Below are 15,641 nucleotides of genomic sequence, written 5' to 3'. Positions count from 1 at the left end.
AATGAAAGGTTGTGGAGATTTATGAGTTGGGTACCAACTATTACGGTTATTTCCACATTCAGCACAGTGTCTTGCATTTGCCCAAATGTTGCTGAAAGGAGATGGAAAATAAATAAAAACAAAATCAAAGGAAATAGAAAAGAGACTTGGGTTATAGTCAGTTTTTTCTGAGGATGAAGAAACAAACACTGAAGTCCATTAGCTTAGAATCTCGGACACTTACTAGTATTATAAGGCTGGACTTCAGAAGTTAAGGCTACAAAAGTTCCACACTAGCAAGAATTTTGAACATTAACTAGTCCAATCCTACCCACAAGGGAAGTGAGTCCAGATGGTGGTAATGGCTCATGGATAGCAACGAAGTAGGGGTCCCAACCTTTCTCTTCAAAATGTAAGATCAGTGCTGTTTCCATTCAACCAGGCAGCATCCTCTCTGGCTCGATGATGTCTCCTTCAGCCCTGAGATTGTGCAGATCCCAGGAAAATCAATCTGGCCTTGTTAGCACCTACGTGGCCGAGATCTGATTTGTGCGTTTTGTTTTAGATCCATAAACTATACACTCCTTGACTCATACACACACATTCTTCCCCCAGATAATCCCCGATGGTATTTGTCATTCTGTTCTGAGAATTCAAGAGTGACAGGTAGATTTTTCATTCTCTCAGGCTCCGCCCATACTTCCAAGGTCCAGAGGATCCTCTTCCATTGAATAGAGGCCTTTGCGTGTGGTCTGTTCCATCTGGTCTGGTGTTCCCAGGCACTTGTAGAGGGTTAGGCACACAGGTGACGTCACATTCTGCCACAGCTGTCATAAATGCCCCTTCATAAATGGTGAACTGCTCTAGCATTAAGGACCCTGAGAAAACAACCGAGTTCATTTCTGCATGAGACCAACCCTTGGCCTGTCGGACTAACATTCCTGTGCTCAGAAAAACTGCTGAATTTCTAAGAGCATCCTTCTTGTTGGCAGGTTGACTGCCAAGTTGTAGCTCCTGACTCACCACTCTCAATTGGTAGTGTGGGAGAGAGCATGTGGGTGTGGACCTGGGCTTATGTGTACAATGACTGGAAGTGTAATATGAGTCGAGTAATGCTCTTTCTTGCCCTCGGTGGTTCTTACCACAAATTGGAAGCAATTCAACGTTGGATTTCAGCACAGCTCTGAGGTATTTACTATGTAGGAAGCCTCAGTTATGCTGTGTGTGTCCTTTATATCCTTTGGCTCTGAAGCACAATGGGAACATTCAAGTTTCCCTTTACCTTGGGTAGGATTATTGGTTGTTAGCTCAGGCAAGATTCTGGACACTTGATTATAGGGGTCTTCACACCAAAGTGTGAACCCGGCCTGGGTCTACAATGCTAAATGCAAGCTGAAAAAGTTCCAAACATCTTCATGGAAAAACAAATTATGTGTCATTTAGTCACAGACATAGGCATTTTTCATGAAAAGATGTCTTAAGTTGAAAACATAGAAACAATAGCAGCCTAAACATATAAAACTAGAACTAGAGGCCCGTGCACTGGGGGGAGGTCCTTCAGCCCGGCCTGCCCCCTCTCACAGTCCAGGAGCCCTCAGGGGATGTCCTACTGATGGCTTAGGTCCGTGCACCCTGCGGGGAGTAGGCCTAAGCCGTAGTCTGGCCTCCCTCTGCAGGAGCGACCAGGCAGATCAGGGGAATGCCACTGCCAGCCGCTGGCCCTCCTTGGCCCTCGCAGCCACCATGGCTTTGTCCAGAAGACGTCTGGTCTATCCAATCTAATTTGCATATTACCCTTTTATTAGTATAGATAGCCCTTCAATGGGGCAAAATTATCCTTTGGTGTTAATAGTTTGGCCTAATTTGTGTGTGTGTGTGTGTGTGTGTGTGTGTGTGTGTGTGTGTGCATGTGCATGCGCTTTGAGCAAACTTAAAAATGAATAGTGGTCCATTAATTGACTAAACTGGTTAGATATGAAGAACAGGGAATGAACAAGGTACTTAGGATGACTCCATGTTTCTGGCTTGTATTGCTCTGTACATCTGTTAGAGGGAGGAGGAGTGGATTTGCAGAAGTGTGAACATGTTGCTTAGTGTTTTAGCTCATAACAGGGAATGGAGGTAGATTTATTGAATCAGTCCCCTTTCCCATTCCCATCTGAATTTTATAAAAACTCAATAATCCCAATTCCACTTTTACTCTTAAACCTAGGTTTAACAATTCTTTGTGTTATCATTTCTGACCCATTAACCTAGTGACTCACTGGAGCTGAGGATAATGAGGGAATGGTCTTTGGTTTTCTCATGCTCTGTGCTCTGAAGATACAGTAGCTATGAATTTCATTTCCCTCTGTAGCTCCTCAATTGCTGGGTGATTTGGGTAAGGCTTTTGATCTCCCTTGGAGCCTGGAAAATAAGAAAAAAATGAATCTATATCTGGGTGTTAGCTCCAAAAAAAAGCAAATTTCAACATTTCCCCTAGCAGATAAGACTGAGATGAGGCCATTTCATTATATACTTCATGGAAAATATAAAGATAGTAAGAGAAAAAGGTAAAAGATGAAATGAAACAGTGTATTAAGTCCTTTTTGAACTTTAAATTTTTAAAAGTTTGATTTGTGAATGAGGTGAGGGTACAAGTCAGAAGATAAAAAGAACCAGTGTGTAGTGAACATCTTTTGATGAGAAAAAACAAATTCAGGTATCTGTGGTAACACTGTTTGTCTCCTTGTTTATCTCGCCAACCACCCCTCAAACTACACAGACCTGCTAAAGAAAAACCACTGCACAGTCATCATGTTGCCCAAATACCTCTTAGAGGGCGGACCTGAAGATTCAGATGGAAATCCTGTGACTGGACGCTGCCTTGCTCAGACTGTGCTTTTGGTCATTATTGAACATCGACCACCCTCAGGGACCTACAGTCTTCCCACATGACCGGCTTTGATTTGGGGAAACCTGCTGGAGCCTTAACTCAAAGTCTTTCATCTGGAAACCAGGCCAAGCAATTCTTAGAAACAATTCCTGATAAAAGGAATTTTTAAAAATATCAAAGCTACCACCTAGTAATTACTGTGCAGTTCAGAGCATCTCAAATTCTCCTGCAAGGAGTCCGAAGGGATGTTTCTTTGCAGGGTTGAAGCTAAGAATTCTGTCCCCATTTTATGGATGGGATATGGAGACATGGCGCACATGGTCACCATGCTGAAAGGCTGATATTTTAGAGCTGGTGTGGCTCAGTGGTTGAGTGTCAACCTATGAAGCAAGGAGGTCACGGTTCGATTCCCAGTCAGGGCATAAGCCTGGGTTGTGGGCTCAATCCCCAATGTGTGCGTGAAGCAGCCACTCAATGATTCTCTCTCATCATTAATGTTTCTATCTCTCCATCTCCCTTCCTCTCTGAAATCAATAAAAATATTATATTTCTTTAAAAAATTGCTGAGGACTTAGAGGGAAAAGGCATACACATTCAATTTGATATTGTGTTCTGTGGAGCTGGGAAGCTCCCCTAAGTCTGAATTTTGAAACCATCAGCATAAGGGGGATTCTAGATCTAAATGGATGTTCCCAATACCCTTTCTGGAAAAAAATCAGCTTAGTTTATCTACTAGAATGTTATTCAGGGCAGAATTTAAAGTTTTTGCAACTTCCCAAACAGATCATTTTCCTAATTTGCCCTGAGTTTGCAAAGTTTTATTTCTTCCACAAATACCTCTTTTATGCCTCTTCTGTATCAAACGAAGGCATTGAATATACATCCAGGAAATGTGACACCTTCAGGAGCTTAGTGCCTGCATTCTTTTCCTTTCTATTAAAAAAAAATTCTGCAGTTTCTGTACAACTTTTCATGTCCTTCATCTTTGTCTCCCATTATAACTGCCATCATTATGCGATGATGCTTAAGTCTCTTTCAGGACATTTGAAATCTCCCCTAAACTGTGGTCTAAGATTTTCAGCTTTCTGCTTTACGTACTGACATATATGTCGAGCACAAACTCTCCTAGGCTGTCCACACAAAACTTCCCCTCCTCTCCACCAAAGGGACCCTCCTCATAACTTTCTTTTTCTCTTAGTGGCACAGCATTCCTCCTGCCCCAGGCTGGGTGCCATTCTCCTCAATTGGTCCTTACATGTAGTCTGTCAGCAGGTTCTTCAATTCAGCTTCTCCTGTGTGTTCCCATCAGTTCTTCCCTCCACTCCTACTGCCATCACATTCTCGTGTAACATCATTATCACCTGCCTGTGCTATGGTAGTCTCCTAGTTGGTCCTCCATTTCTTCTCTCTCTTCCATCCTAATCATCACGCACACTGCAGAGTACTCTTTCCAAAGCACAATTTCATTCCATCATTCTTTTGCTCAAATACCTTCTTTGATTCCCCTTTGTCTACAAATAAACCCTAAATTAAGTAATCATTTTCTGACTATAACTTACCAACGTTGTCCTTATTACCCATGATTTCACTCATATGTGTATCACCCCTACCAATCTACAAAGTCACAGTCCACAAACACACATTCTACTGTGTTATGCTTGAACATGTTCCTGTCCTAAATGCTTTCTATTTTGGCCTTATATCTCTCAAATTCTAGTATCAACATTGGCTTCTTCACAAAGCATATGCCAGTCCTCCTATGCAACCATTACTTATCATGTGAATCTCACATGTATTCACAATATTCTTATTTGGGGATGTGTAAGGTACTTGCACGTGCAGGTGTAAGTACCTTGAGTGCACAGTTCAGATGGTCTTGTGTCCCTCTTCATTTCTCACGCAGTGTCGAGCCAAACGTGTTGTCATATTGGATATTCCAGGATATTTGATTGATTCAAAAGATCAATTAGCTAATGGGAGATAGTAAGTGAAGTGTGAGGTCAGACTTCTGGATTCAAGTGCAGGCTTTGCCTCATGCTACTGGTGTGACCATAGGCATGTTACGTAATCTCCCCATACCTCAATATCAGTACCAACAGAACAAGGATGGTGTTAGTCCTTACTCCTGGGGATGCTGGAAGGGGTGATGATGTTAAATGCTTTGAACAATGCCTGGCACAGAGTGGACACTCAGTAAACAGAGCAATCACTACTGCCGTCGCTATGACATAGGTTGAAATTCAGAGGAAATAAAGTTGTGTGAACTGGAGTAACTGAGAGACGCTTCCTGGAGAAGGGAGGGCAGGAGCGTGGGTCATGAATGATGGACAAGAGGAGAGGACATACTGGGTTTTGTTTTCCTCAGAGCCGGTCATCAAAACGATGCTATTTATCATCAGCCAGAAAGATGGTACTTTTTTCACCCCCGAAGTTCTTTTATTAATTAAAATAAGTTCTTTTATTAATTTAATTAATTAAAATAACAGCTGTTTAGGAGCCTTTGCTACGAGACAGTTTTACCAGCCTTGCACCTGGCCCGTATGTTTAGGGAGGGCCATGGAGACTCAGAGTTCAGGGCTGCCTCCCATGGCTTCCTGCTACCAACGTGCCTGCTTCCAGCCTTGCTCAGGCTCAGCCAGGAAACATCTGCCGGGGCGGCCTCATGGTGACACCTTCTCGGCAGCAGAACTTCTGGCCTTGAGCAGTCAGCCTGCTGGGCTCACCTCTTGCAGAACTGAGGGGGCGGCCCAGGGGAGAGAAGTGGGGGCGCCCCGGGGGAGAGAAGTGGGGGCTGGGCTGGTCACCTGGGCAGGAGGGCTCAGATGATGTGATCCTATTGTTCCATGACAGCCGGCTATTGTTTTGTTCTTTTAAGTAAACTAAACAAAGCCTTCGTTTCTATGGCAATGTCTGAGCCACCTGCCCAGTGATGGCCTGACGGTCCCACTTGGACTCCTGGCCCGGGCTCTGGGCCTGGGAAGGTTATGGAGCCAGTGGGAGACTGACTGCCTGCACAGCTCCAGCCTAATGAGTAGCTGGGGTTAGAAGCTGCCTGGAGTTGGCTGGGATGGCTCCATCCCTGCTGCTTGACTGCAGAGGCTGCTGGGAAGTTCATTTCTGTGACTCTCCAAGGGAGAGGCCACTTGAGGGATGCGGGTTTTCCGGAGGCCAAGCCTGGCTCACTCACCTGATCCCATGATACACAGCAGCAGAGCCAACGCTTCCCCCATCCATGCGTTTCCCGCAAGGAGCCATGTCAGAGGGTATCTGCGTGGTGCTCTCAGAGGCTTGGTTTCTTGCCCCCATTCTGCTTCCTGCGTCTCTTCCAACTTTTCTCATTCCTCCTGTGTGTGCTCAGCTCAAGTGGGAGGTGAGAAAAGATTCTGAAAGAGTTCTGTGTTCGTCTTCTCTCCATTTCCACCTGCATGTGAACAGCAGAGGGAAGATCTGTTTCTTCCTGGCGGCCTTGGAGGCCCTAGGCCAGCGGTTCTCAACCTGTGGGCCGAGACCCTTTGGGCGTCGAATGACCCTTTCACAGGGGTCGCCTAAGACCATCGGAAAACACATATATAATTACATATTGTTTTTGTGATTAATCACTATGTTTTAATTATGTTCAATTTGTAACAATGAAAATACATCCTGCATATCAGATATTTACATTATGATTCATAACAGTAGCAAAATTACAGTTATGAAGCAGCAACGAAAATAATTTTATGGTTGGGGGGTCACCACAACATGAGGAATTGTATTAAAGGGTCGAGGCATTAGGAAGGTTGAGAACCACTGCCCTAGGCCATCTTTTGAGGCCTGAAAAGGAGAACAATTCTGTTTCTGAGATGTCTGACTTTAGCTATGCCTGAACAACCCTGACATGCATTTCTTTAAGCGGATGAATGGAAGTCCGAGGAGCGGATGGGTTGATGGGTTGATCAACAGATGATTTATAACTGGGGGTAGAAAAATGAGCTCTGAGCTGCTTGAGCCTAAACTTCTCTAACTGTGTGCCCAGGAGCCCAACTTCACTTGCTTCTCAGTTCAGATCTTCTGTGGCCGAGGACCTCTGCAGCCCGTGTGCTTCCCTTTGATATGAAAATGTGCTCGTTGATCCGGATGCTGGAGGACCTGGCAGCCCAGGGAACCCGTCCTGCTGGGAGGCAGTCTCAGGTTGAAAGTGGCAGAGCAGAATTCATCTGGTCTCTGTTTCCACTTCCTTCCTCTGCACTTCTGTCTGAAGTCCTGTTCCTCTCTGGTGTTCTCTTTCCCTGCTCACATTCTGGCCAGTGCTGTGGAAGATTTCTTTCCATCCCCAAAAGCAAAATAAACGAAGCTGCTGGGCAGGCTTGCCCTGCTGCTAAAGTGCACGAGGAAGTACAATGTAGAAACCATCAAATTAAAGTGGGCTTCGGGCGAGGTGCTCCCGCCCTACCCATGAATAATTCCCATAGGGAGATTCTGTCTGCTTTGTAACTGGCTTTTAGATGGACTGAGAGGAGACTCTGGGTGGGGTTTCAGGCACCAGAGCTAAGGCCGGGGAAACTTTGTTGAGGGAAGAAATGAAGGAATGACCGACTCACTAATTGACTGACCAACTGACCGACTGAATATTCTTCTACGTCAGGGACTGTACTTACCTGAATGGTGTTGGTGTGACTACCCAAGTCTGTACACATGTATGGGTTTTAGACAGGTTATTTGGTGATGATCTTCACTTCTTTTGCTTTTTCTAGCATTTATTATGTGGGCTCTATGACTTTAGCTTTATAGGGAGTAGGTTAGAGCGAGGGGTAGAGAGGAAACTGGTCCCAGGGCTGACAATTGGGGTCTCTTTGTACCTGCAAGTAAGAATGTGTCTGTGGGGTGAGGAGCTCATTCCTGGTATTTCATCTTTTTATTCTTTGAGGCTAATCTGAGAAATCGGGATATGCCCTTATCTGTAGCTCTTCCTTCTAAAATACCTTTCCTATACCAAGGGGCCTGTCCCATATGGTGGCATGTGTAGTAAAGAGGTCACTGGCATGGGCAGGAGATTTGGGTGCAGATTCCAGTGGGCTGCTCCAGCCCTCTGGACCTCCTCTTCCTGGTCAGTTAAAGGAGGGTTTGTGGGTGTTGCCTCTAGCTTTGGCATTCTTGTGTTACCTGATGACTGTGGTGCTGATAAGGGTGTTCATGGAGTGGCAGCAGCCTTAGGAGAGGTCAGTGATGAGTTCAAGTCCTCCAGGCAAGCTCTTGCCTCCTGTGGCATAAAATCAAAGAGGGCATGTTTTGCTAATGTGCTTTATCTTGCCCATCAGCTCTGGGAACTAATTCCACCGAGTGATCTTGGTTAGAGGCCTCCTCATCTAAGGAGATCAATTCCAGGAGCAGCTGCCCTCTGACCTGCTGGCCGGCCTGTGCATCACTCACCCTGTCACCAGTCCCAGGCCAGGGCCCCCGCCTGCCAAGAGCTCCGCAGCCTGGAGCAGCTGAGCCAGGAATGAAACAGGATGCCTGCTGAGAGAGGGGGCAGGGTGGAGACCATCAGACTGGGAGGATGATGCAGCCCAGACCAAGGGCACATACAGGCTCAGCTTGAGTACCTGAGGACATGTGGAAGCATCAGGGATAAAGAGAGTGGCCAGTTGAGCCTCTGGGAGAAAACTGTCTAGCTGTTGGTACCCAGACGCTAGGAGAAGATCATGGCTCTGTCAAACTAAACAATCAAGGCATGAAGGGCAGCCATGGCTGATGCGTTGGTGGCTCCAGTCACCTTTGCCTCTGATTCCCATTCATTGCGGAGCTCTGACTGCAATGATAAACAACAAGGAGCAGCCAAAATCTCAGTTCCTGACAGGTTCCATAGTGGGAGAGATCAAACATCCCAAAAAGCCAGTCTGGGCTAGAGTCTAATTTAACAAGGAGCTCATCCCAGGGGCTGAAGCCTTGATGGTTTATCTCTAACAGCCATGGGTCTGGAGGGCTTGACAATAGATTCTTCTAAATTTTAGAATCTAAAAGGAGTTCATACATTTCTTGTAGATGTTACCTCAGGGGTCCCATAATGCTCACAGAGATAATGTAGGTTCATGTAGGAGGTGGGGAGATGGTAGACACTAAAGCTCTGAGGGGAGAAAGGACTTTGACAACATCAAGAATGAGTAAATGACCAAAGCTATAACCCATAGTGATTTTAGGTAGGAAATGGCCTTTGCAACTGACTGGTGATCTTGAGCCAGTTCTTACACTAACCGAGCTTTGGTGCTCTCATCTTGTGTGTGGGAAATGAAAGGGACTCAATATCAAATGATGTTTGAAAATAGACAACAAACTGTAGAGTTTGGAGTATTATAGTCACAGATGCACATACATTTTACTCTTTCCCTTTACCAACATACTATATAATTTAATGCATTCATCCTGCAAGAGAGACTTCTTCTATGAAGAGCAAGACAGGGATGAAAGCAAAAAAAAAAAAAAAAAAAAAGAAATCCTAAAATGCCTTGGGACACATTCGCCTCCCCTGATGTTTACCTCCAAGGGCAGGGTTATTTGCCTGAGTATATGGTAGTCCTGGTAGTAGATAACCTCAGGCTCCAAACTCCAGAGAACCCAGAGGTAAAGTGATATTGTGATGGCCATCAGTGCCACATGCTGGGGGACATGGGGAAATAGGCTTGTGTGTATTTCTGCAAGTCCAACATCTTCAGTTTTAACTCAGGACACCAGTCGCTGATTCCAGAGACCAAAACATCTTTTCAGGTTCCGGCCCATTGCACAAAGGACAGTTTTTTGGGAATCAAGCAGGAATGTGATCGCAGCCCTCGCTGGGGTAAATCAGCTCTGCTGGACTCTGTTTGGGGAGTGGCCTGAGAGATGCTTGTAGAACATAGTAAACAGGACATGGAGGAAGTTGGGAGCTGGACTCCGGCTGTTAACAAGCCCCCCGCCCCCCATTGTCAGGAAACATGGGGAGCTGAGGGCCGGTGAGCACACAATGATGCAGCAGGAAGAGGCCTTTATAAATACTCAGAGGTCAGGGCCAGGCCCAGCAAACAATAGGGAAAATGATGATGGCGGGCAGTGGGTGTGGGGGGTAGGGACGGCCAGGATGATTTCGTCAATGACAATAGCTGAGCAGGCAGTTGGTGGGGGTGAGAGGGTGCAGAGGGAGGCCTGGGGATTGTGAACTAAACAATGCAAATCACCAGGGGACTCAGTAGCCACAACACAGAGCGGGAGATTCTGTAAACAGCCCACAGTGTGACAGTACGTCCCATTGTTCCTTCAAGAACTTTTCCCTGGTCCCTACGTGTCAAAGATTTCTGTTTTGCTCCATTTACCGGAGGCTACTCAGGCATTCAGAGGATGCTCTTCCTCACCAGTGGGGAGAGTGGGCCATTTGGCCACAATTTCTTCCTTGTGTTCATCCTTTTCAGCAAATCAGCACCAAAGAAATCTTGATAAAAACCTGGTGTGGAGCCCGGCTGGCATGGCTCAGTGGTTGAGCATCCACCTATGAACCAAGAGGTCAAGGTCGATTTCCGGTCAGGGCACATGCCCCGGTTGAGGCTCATTCCCCAGTGTGGGGCGTGCAGGAGGCAACCGATCAATGATTCTCTCTCATCATTGATGTTTCTATCTCTCTCTCCCTCTCCCTTCTTCTTTGAAATTATTAAAATATATATATATATTTTTTTAAATATATTTTTATTGATTTTTTACAGAGAGGAAGGGAGAGGGATAGAGAGTTAGAAACATCGATGAGAGAGAAACATCGACCAGCTGCCTCCTGCACACCTCCTACTGGGGATGTGCCCGCAACCAAGGTATATGCCCTTGACCGGAATCGAACCTGGGACCTTTCAGTCCGCAGGCCGACACTCTATTCACCGAGCCAAACCAGTTTCAGCAATAAAAATATATTTTTTTAAAAAACACCTGGTCATGGAAAGGACACAGAGAAACAGATGGTACTCTTAGTGTTGCCCTTTGATTTAATCTCCCTGGATCCATTTGGTGTGGTGGATGGGGATGGATGGATTAGGAATTAGGACATCACCCCTCATTTGCTATGGAGGGAGATGCATCTAGAAAATAGAATCTCGCAAATGGAACCAAACATGTGAAGGGCTATGGGAAAGGCCCTCAACCAAAATAGGATCCTTTGTCACCTGTCCAGCACGAACCGTGGCGTGCTGGTCGAGCAGGTGAGTGTGTGACTATTTTAAATCTGCCTAAAGGATATAGATTATTTTTTCATGGATAGTTCCTACTTCTTGCCATGATGAATGATGAATGGGATAGATCACTAAAACTCTTTGAGTTTTAATATCCCCTCACTACATAGGGTTTGCCATTGAATGTCTATGAGATGCTACATGTATGAAAAAATATGTTAGATAAGCTTATTTTTCCCCTTTTCTCAGCCATTATCTGTTGAACGTTGGAAGTTCATCTTTAATCCTGACATACAGACTGTGTTCGGGAAATGAGCACATATTCAATTGTTCTTGGAGCACGCGTGATGGCACAAAACTCGAAGAAAGATAAAGTTGTCATCAAATGGCATTTTTAATCTTGCCAGGTCTTCTAAATAATAGGGTGATTTCCATGTACAGAGATAGTTGTGACATATGACTCTACCTTGAGTAGAAATTGTAAACATACCAGATTGAGTGTTCCCTATATCAGTTATTCCATTTCCAGCCCTTCATTATACATATGATTAAACATTTAATTGGGTAATCAATTATTTGATAGTTACTCCTTTCTCCTAAATGTAAGTTTGCAAAGGCAGTGATGTATTTAGACTGCTGGAATGGTAGTTTTCTCTTTTTTCTTATGCTTTTTCTAAAATTATAATTATAAACATGTATTTTAAAATAAGTTTAAGAAATCTCTGCTTTGGTAAGCTTACTTTTTAAAATTCCAAAAGTATGTTTTTCTGCCAATCTCTGGAAGAAATGTAGACATAGAGTGAGCTTCTTTAAAAAGAAAAAAGAGGAGGAGAAAGAGCAGGAGAGAGAGGCTTGGTGTTGTTGAAGGAAATATTCTTTTGGTTTTGGAAAACATACTGAGGGAATCACAACTATAATATACAAAGGCATTCTAAGTCCCTGGACTCTTTGTCTCATTGCCAACAAGCCATTAAATGGAAATAAGATACTTTATGAAGAATGCCTTCAGCAGAGACCATGGAGGGTGGCAGCCACATGCCAACTTGAGGTGAAGTACCCATGGTCACAATTGCTAGGTGTTGTAGTGGTTGCTGGCATTAAAAGGTTTTAGGTAGAGGACTGCTTTCACAAAAGAGCGAGCTAAACAAAATACAAATAGACAGACACCACAGGATGACGGAGGACAAGATGAACTAAAGACAATTAAGAAACAATAGGTAGCCTGGCCATGTTGGCTCAGTGGTTGAGTGTCAACCTATGAATCAGGAGGTCATGGTTCGATTCCTGGTCAGCACACATGCCTGGATTTTTGGCTCAATCCCCAGTGTGGGGTGTGCAGGAGGCAGCCAATCAATGATTCTCATCATCGATGTTTCTCTCTCTCTCCCTCTCCCTTCCTCTCCAAAGTCAATAAAAATATTTTTAGAAAGAAAGAAACAAGTGGTAACATTGGGTATTCACCATGTGCCAGGCACTGGTCTTAGCGGTTGGCATCGGTTAATTCCTGTAATCCTTGTGGCAAACCCATAAATTAGATGATGTTACTAACCTCATGTTATAGATTAGTAAACTGAGATATAACATCTTACGTAACTTGCCCAAGTCACAGGACTAGTGGAGAAACCAGAAAGTGAACTAGAGCCTTTGTTTTCTGTCATGCTCTCACCCCGCCTTGCTCAGTTCTGCACAATAGAAGGCATTCCGTACACCCAGGTGTCTATCCCCATGGCCATGAGACTCAGTCAGTGGGGCAAGAAATTGTACTTCAACAGAAAATAATATTGTAAAGGGAAATAGCTATATTTCCTTTAAGAACTAAAGTCCCATTCAATACTCATTCGTTTCATAAATATTTATTGAGGGCAGGATGCCTTGGAAGTAGAGATAAAGGACTTACTCTAGGAAGGCAGACGGACGGCAATAAGTAACTGTGTGCTAATGGGCACGGGGAGCCTGTGGTGGACTAGTGCCGGATTGAGGTAATTACCTGGGCATTTTGGGAGACACAGTCTGAACAATGGCTGGGGAACCACAGGGTGACAGATCTGAAAGTGACATGATAGTAGGGTCAGATGTACTGGGGACTTAATAGGGCCATCTGAATCACATGGAAAGATAAAAACTGGTGACTGCATTAGTGGGGGTCACATTATGAAGGAGATGGTACACTCTAGCCAGATGTTATGATAACCTTAAAACAGGGACTATTTACAGAGTGTGGGTGTGTGTGGGTGAGGCTTAAGAAATGCAGCTGCAATTGAGAAGTGCCCTGGGGTTAGTAACCTCAAGGGGTAAGAGCTTTTAGCACCGCCAAACCTGATGGGCAGCAGGAAGGGATAGTGAACAGAATCCAGAAATCACTGTGTGGAAAGGGATGCATGATGGGACTTGGCCTGTGTCCAGGATGTAGGCAGTCCATGGTGACCTCACAGAAGCTCCGGGGGTGGGAGACTCAATACTCTCTTGCCTCCTTTCCAATCTCCTGCCAGTGCTCACCAAAGACCAAGCCCAACTGGCAGCCAGAGGGCAAGGGAGTTGTGTGGTTTAGGGGTATAAGTCAGTCTTCTTGGGCATGTGCTTGGGAGGAGGGGGTGCGTCTGGAGTGGCATCCGGAAGGTCCAGCTCAGTGGTCGTTCACATGTGGTCATTGACAGAGGGTGGAATCTGCCAGGAGTCCCATGTTTTGGGATGGGTCATTGTTTCTAGGTCTGAGATGGAAAATAGAGGAAGATGTATCAAGTGAGAAAGAACATGAGGCCTTCTGTTTGGAATACAATTTCTGAAGTGCATTGACACATTCATGCAGAACTTCTAGTAGGCAGTTTTTGTATCTTCAATCATGAAGAGAGGGAGAGGGGCAGGGGAAACTTGTGCTTACCCTCAGTTTCTATAGGTGGGAGTTAGAGCCACGGTGGCAGAGGAGGTAAGTCGGGTTGGATATGTAGAGTGGTTTGAAAAAGATGACTAAGGGACGCTGATCTACAATTTTTAAAGATGTGATGAAATAAAGGCACCAGAGCAAGCAGCCTGGGGGCCAAATCTATCTGAACCTGGCTTCCTCCTACCTGCCAGGAGTCCTGGGGTGATGTTTGCTGTAGACGGACTCCCACAGTTCCAAGGGGAAGTGAACAGGATTGGAATTCTACGCCGAGACGTTAAAGACCTGAGCTTGTCTGCCGGGCCTCAGAATAGAACCTCAAAAGCCAGCCTTTCCTCCGAGGCCTTCCTTACCTTTGTATGCCTGGACCACATCTGACCTCGCAGGGTGTGTTTAAGGATAAATGAGATAGCGTCTGCAAAGTCCCTGGAGAGGAAGCACCGATGGAGATAAGGTATTTTTAGCCAAGAGTGTTGGGTGTTCAGGACGTGCCATTTAGCAATTCCTGGAGCCTTGAAAAGGAAAGAGAAAGGGGTGGGGAGCCAGGGAGCCAGGGGCCTACAACAAATGTTTTTCGAGAAATCCCTCCCACCCCAAGTGTAAGAATCCACGTCAAAGGAAGCCCACACCATGCGCAGATAAAACAGGAAGGTGACAGGTTTGCTTGCTTGCAGCCGAGGCGGGGTGATGCCAAAGGGCTAGCGCTGGCTGTTGTTCCCTTTCGGGGCAGAGGTCCAGTCGCCGGCTACTCTGCTGATAATGAAACCAGGGTTTGGTGACTCTCTGTCCCGTACAGAATGGCAGGAAACATCTTCCTCACCCATGACTCCTAGAGAGAGCAGGGGGTGGCGGGTGGGGGGGTGCATTTCCTGTCAAGATTGCAGAGAGAGTGCGCACCTCCTCCGCAGGCAGGAGCACCAGTGTGCTGACCTAACACGAGGAAGGCCCCTCCGTCTGTATCTGCTTCATAAGCACAAAGCCTTTTAGAAAGTAATAACAGGAACCCGGAGAAGATAACTGACTTGGGGAAAGGTCTTGAAAGAGTTCGTCCAGCTGCTTCATCAATGCTGCTTTTCTTCTTTCCCATCCTGGAGTGAGAATGTTGGTTTCTAAATCCCACGCTAGAGAGCCCAGTCTCCTTGTCTTTGCAAAGGCAATAAAGTTTGAGTGCCTCATGGCACAGGCACGGAGTTAAACATTCGATATCAGTGATGGCGAACCTATGACACGTGTGTCAGAGGTGACACGCGAACTCATTTTTTTGGTTGAGTTTTCTTTGTTAAATGGCATTTAAATATATAAAATAAATATCCAAAATATAAGTCTTTGTTTTACTCTGGTTGCAAAGATCAAGAAATTTCTATATGTGACACAGCACCAGAGTTAAGTTAGGGTTTTTCAAAATGCTGACACGCTGAGCTCAAAAGGTTCGCCATCACTGTTCTATGTGCATCCTATCATTGGATCCTCTCTGCAGAACTCTGATTTAGTATTGTTGATGCATTTGTACAGTATGAATAGCAATAGTTAGATCTGGGTTCAAATCCTGTCTCACCTACTTTTAAGCAGCATGGTCTTTGGGAAGGAAAGTAGCCTTTCCAAGCTCAGGTTCTTTATGTAGAAATCAGAGGGCATACTGGACATCAAAGGGATATTATAAACGTGAAATGAGAAGGAGCAGACATGATTCGAATCTAGTTTTGTGTTATTATGACCATGTCCTTTCCATGATGACGCTAGTAGGCCAAAA

Source organism: Myotis lucifugus, unplaced genomic scaffold (genome assembly GCF_000147115.1).
Source record: "Myotis lucifugus unplaced genomic scaffold, Myoluc2.0 scaffold_250, whole genome shotgun sequence".
Classification (NCBI taxonomy): Eukaryota; Metazoa; Chordata; class Mammalia; order Chiroptera; family Vespertilionidae; genus Myotis; species Myotis lucifugus.
Note: the sequence above shows the minus strand (reverse complement) of the source record.